Below are 4,861 nucleotides of genomic sequence, written 5' to 3' on the forward strand. Positions count from 1 at the left end.
TAGTTAAAATTTTATATTTAAATCACTTATCAAAGTTTTAATTAATTTTTTAATTAAAAGCACATTAATCCATACAAGTTTCAGAAGATGTTTCACCTTCCTTCTCCCACCTCTTCCCAGTCTCCACCCGGTCCCCTCCTACACTGACCGGATTTTTCACCGGCGGCAACCTATCAAAACACATGCAGCCATAAAACAACATGAATGGGTATATTGCTGAACCTTTGATTACTCGCCGATTCCAAAGAGAAAGAACAATTTCAGAAATCCATCCATACATCCAAAGAGAGAACAATTTTATGCATATGGTCCGATTTGGGTATTTAAATTCCAAAGAACAGTTCACGTGTTGTTAGAATGAAGATGGTCCAATTTGGGTGCTTTACCCTCCAAACCAGCAAACCTCAATTACATAAACCAAACCCAATGACCCGTCAAGCCCAGACCCTTGTTTGTTGTTTAGCAGCACACTGAATGAAAAAAAAAAAAAAAAACACGATGTGGAGTCGCTGGACTCTTTCCAACTCTAACATGGATAGAGCTCACAAAACCATAGTTTTCTCTGACCCAATAAAGAAAGACTCATCCCCTTTTATCCTCTCTTTCCATTAGTGGTTTAAGGTTGCCTGTGATTTTCTTCTTGGCTGCTGCCGGTGAGAAATCCGGCCAGTGGAGAAGGCCAGGGAGTACGTGGGGACTGTGGAAGAGGTGGGAGAAGGAAGGTGAAAGTTCTTCTGAAACTTGTATATATGGGTTAATGTGCTTTTAAAGTTTTAATTAAAACTTTGATAAATGATTCAAATATAAAAATTTAACTATAGTTAAGTAGTAGGACAGATGGCTTGCTTAGAAGGAGGTGGTGAGCAAATTTGCTCTCGCATTTTCCCTTATTTACATACTAATTGATGACTGGTTCCTTACTTAGCCAGAGTGAAATTAACTACATTTCCTTGTGTGTTGAAATCTCTCTCTCTCTCTCTCTCTCACACACACACACACACACACACACACATTTATTACTGACTATATATGTTCATTGCAAAATGTACACTAACTACAGAAGTTGCCTTCCTGTCATCTTCATCAGTAAATTTAGATTGATACACTACATTTTCTCCACCTGGTGCATTCATTTTTTATGTACAAGAGTTGCAAACCATGTGGCCTTTATGTAGAGAAGTTCTATTTAAACATGTGGAATATTGCCTATTTCGAGTTCTGCTGGCATGGAGGCCTGAAGATGCTGATCAGGAGTGGTGGAAGTGGTCATGCGCTGCCACCTTGAAGAACTCCATTCCTCTACATCAGCAAAAGTTGGAGCACTGCTTGGAATATTAAGCTCTCTACTGTAAAAGAATCTTGCTATTCTAATCATCTTGTTCCAAAGTCTTTCATCACTTGGACTTGCATTTCCTAAGTATGCTTCTTGGTTTTGTTGCAACTTCTTCAGCCAGATAGTAAGAGATAGTAGAAGACAAATGGTGGAAGTGGCACCAGATATCACATAGAGGCCCGAGAAATTCTTGAGGCTCAAGCTTTCTGGTTCACCGGAAGTTGCATTGCTTGAACACTCGGTCTTGGGAGTCAACCAAGTATTTTCAAGTGACTTCAGTTCTCCATCCTCCAACAGCTCTAGAATAGCCTTGGTGAAATCCCTGGCGATTGGAGAGCCTTTCTGAAATATCTGCACGGTGAATGCGAATAGAATTTTATATATTGTTGAGTAGAAAGATGAAGATTGAGTCATATAAAAAGAACAGCACAAGAGTGACAATTTAGTGAATACTCACAAAGCCTAGCCCTCCAAATCTATAGATGGGTGTGGTGGCAGTATATCCCTTGCAGTACTCGTTGATGAATACTTTTGCGTACGGGAGTTCAAGAAAGGCAGCAGAAATATTTTTGCTTTTGAATTCTCCTGTATAGTTGTACTCGTTGCCTACTGTGACGATGTTGTCCAACTTGAATCCAAGAACATCCTGCAGGTAGTTCATGACAAATGAATCCCCATCGCAACCAATTTTTGAGTTGGTTCTGATTAACATTTCAATGTCTGTTTCATTTGGTTGCAATCGTTTGATGGTAAGCATTGAAGACAAATTAGCAGTGTAGCTTGAGGTTAGGACCAATACAACAAAGAGCCACGTACACTACAACAACTACTCTAGTTAAGTTGCCATAGATTTTCTCTCCTGTAAGAAGAAAACATAGGTCAGATAATTTGTCAAGAAATTTTGGACTGACCATTTTCATGCTTAGGCTTGTACTGAGCATTAAAGATTATCATTGGTTATCTAATGTCTGAAATTGGTACTTACTTTGAGAAAAGAAGAGAGAGGAGAAGGTGAACCAAGTTGCTGTGCCAATCTGATTCTTCCATGGGCCACGAAATTCTGGATTGGATGAGCGCTCCAGGAACCATACTATTAACATCGTGTAGATTAAGATGGCACCAGTCACCACCCACATTTGCCATGTGAGAGGTTTCATGAACATCCATGCTAACTCCTCAGATTTTACTGGAACTATCATTGACAAACCGGATTCAAGATATGGCTGAGTGAATTCCACTTTGTCCAATCGCTCAGCTAGTACCGTCATATCACCAACTACAGCATCATAAGTCTTCGGTTGATATTTTGATGAACATGACAAGCATACAATTTCTATCATTAACGAATCAGATGCAACACAAGAATAAAACAAGATTCCAAAATATAAATAGACATGAAGTTGTTACCTTGTTATGGACTAGTTCTACCAGATCATCATAGGTGCCATTAACGGCCTCAAATTTATATGGCGCCAGAGAATAATTCAAACGACGTAGAACCTTATAAAAAACTTGAATGCAGAAACCATCATATGTCTTTTCATCTGAATTCTCCCTGGACTCAACCTTTACAAATTTGCTGAAGGAAGTTCTACCCGGAACCCCAATTTTCATTCGCTTCGCATCAGTAGGCATTGCCCAGCCTTTGGGGGCACTTGCTAGGTTCCCGGGCCAAATTACTCCACCAACATCACCACTTCTGTTTTTGCCTGTTTTGATGACATGGCTTTTTGAGAACCCAACCTCTGGTATCCAAAAGTCCAATTCTTTGTATCTCTTCCCATCTACAATATTTATGATCCTGAGTATTGGAGAGCACAATACCTTACCTCCTTTGCAGCCCCCTTTCCCACTTAAACCGATATAATTTCTCAGTACTGCATTTAACGACACCTGAAGACTAGTAGTACTGTTATAAGTCATTCTTCTTATGGCCTGTGTAGTGATTCTAATACCATCGTATGCTCGAAGAGCATAAATTCCTGGCTTGGAGTTATCTTCTTCTGGATACCTTGTTTGAAATACCTTCTGGAAATTGACATAAGCACTAGTATTTTTGGCATAGTAGGTCTTGATTCCCAGAGTGCCTTTCATATTGGATATATCAGAGTTGTCCAGAGAGTCCAGCATACTAGTAATACTCTCTGTGACTATCCAAGCTGAGTCTCTTTCAACAAGTCCCATCTGCTTAGCCACCTTGAAAAGCTGAGTCACAGTAGGTAAAGATGACTGCAGAACAATAAATACCCGAGATTGTATGGTGGGAAGCTGCAATAGCTCTTCTAGTTCAACCCAGTTGGGATTAGACAGAGAAGAAACTGGTGTAAGAACCAAACGATGCTCAATCTTTGACCCAACAGCTTGAAGAGCCTCAGTTAAAAGAGCTAGCATCCCAACATCACCACCAAAGCCATCATCCTCATATATTACAACAACCCTTTTCCAATTGTATGCAGAAATTATATCTGCAATGCATTTCATTTGAGCAGAAGCATTGCTTGCCATTCGTATCAAAAACGGCCAACGCAGTTGCATTCGTGGTGGGGTTATGGCTGGTGCTGCAAATGAAATCACTGGAACTTGAGCTCGGTTTCCCACATCAGCTACTAGAGATGCTTCTTGCCAAGTCTCCATGCCAATTAGCACTTCTACTCTCTTGTTCTTTATCAACTCTTCAGCTGCAAGAAAAATTAAATAAACTCCGTAAGTACTTATAGTCTTATACATACAAACTATTAGATGGTGATGACTATTATTACCATGTTTTCAATTACCAGCAGAAGCAGCAAGCAGGGGGTCTCTGCCAGAGTCTCGAAAATGAAGGATTAGCTTATGAGTCTTTGAACGGTTGTTGAAGGTTTCAGCTGCAATTTCCATGGCAGTTTTCTGTTCTTTCCCGATACGAGAATTGACATTAATGATTGCTCCAACGTTGGTGGTGTTGTTATTTTCAGCTTCAACTTCATAAGAGAGAATGATTAGCAAGTAGTAGATGATGAGCACAGGAAACATGAGCCCAAGTCTTTGGAATGTATTAGCAGTAGTGATCAAAGGAAAAGACATTTGGGTTATGATCGATTTTGTAGCACATGTGAAAGTACCTTTACTACATAACATATATACATACACTATATATATATATATATATATATGATTAGTGTGTTATATTAACCATACCGTATATGCTACGCCAAAATTTGTGCCAATTTGTGATTTGTGTTAGAGAGAAGGCGCTATTGCTAGGAAACTTCATCAGTGTGACATTTGTATCCTTGACTTTGTTGTTACTTGAGGATTAAGAGAAACAAAGTCGTAAGTTTCTTGCATTTTGAAACTTACAAATGGAGTGATTTTGCCTCTCTCCATCAGTTGGAGGCAAGGCTCTAATAATGCCAATATTAATTGTGGTAGGAGTCTTTTTCTGCCTCATAAATTTTGCGAATGCAACCTGTACAAACGATCTGATGTGGATTTTGGACCTCTCTTTGTTGTGTTCTGTAGCCCCCAGTACTGACCCTTCTCTCTTTT

General features: G+C 39.5%; 1 pseudogene across 1 annotated transcript; it reads right to left on the reverse strand.

The window, feature by feature from the left end:
- Window positions 1-894: 894 nt before the first annotated feature.
- On the reverse strand, window positions 895-4,643 carry LOC147296906 (glutamate receptor 2.7-like; annotated as a pseudogene). Its single transcript, XR_015123770.1, has 6 exons — window positions 4,511-4,643; window positions 4,108-4,293; window positions 2,741-4,011; window positions 2,319-2,625; window positions 1,791-2,192; window positions 895-1,684 (listed from the first exon to the last, which is right to left on the reverse strand). The product of XR_015123770.1 is annotated as a glutamate receptor 2.7-like (transcript).
- Window positions 4,644-4,861: the final 218 nt, after the last annotated feature.

The sequence above is a fragment of the Dryas octopetala genome, chromosome 1 (genome assembly GCF_963921425.1).
Source record: "Dryas octopetala chromosome 1, drDryOcto1.1, whole genome shotgun sequence".
In the NCBI taxonomy this organism is placed as follows: Eukaryota; Viridiplantae; Streptophyta; class Magnoliopsida; order Rosales; family Rosaceae; genus Dryas; species Dryas octopetala.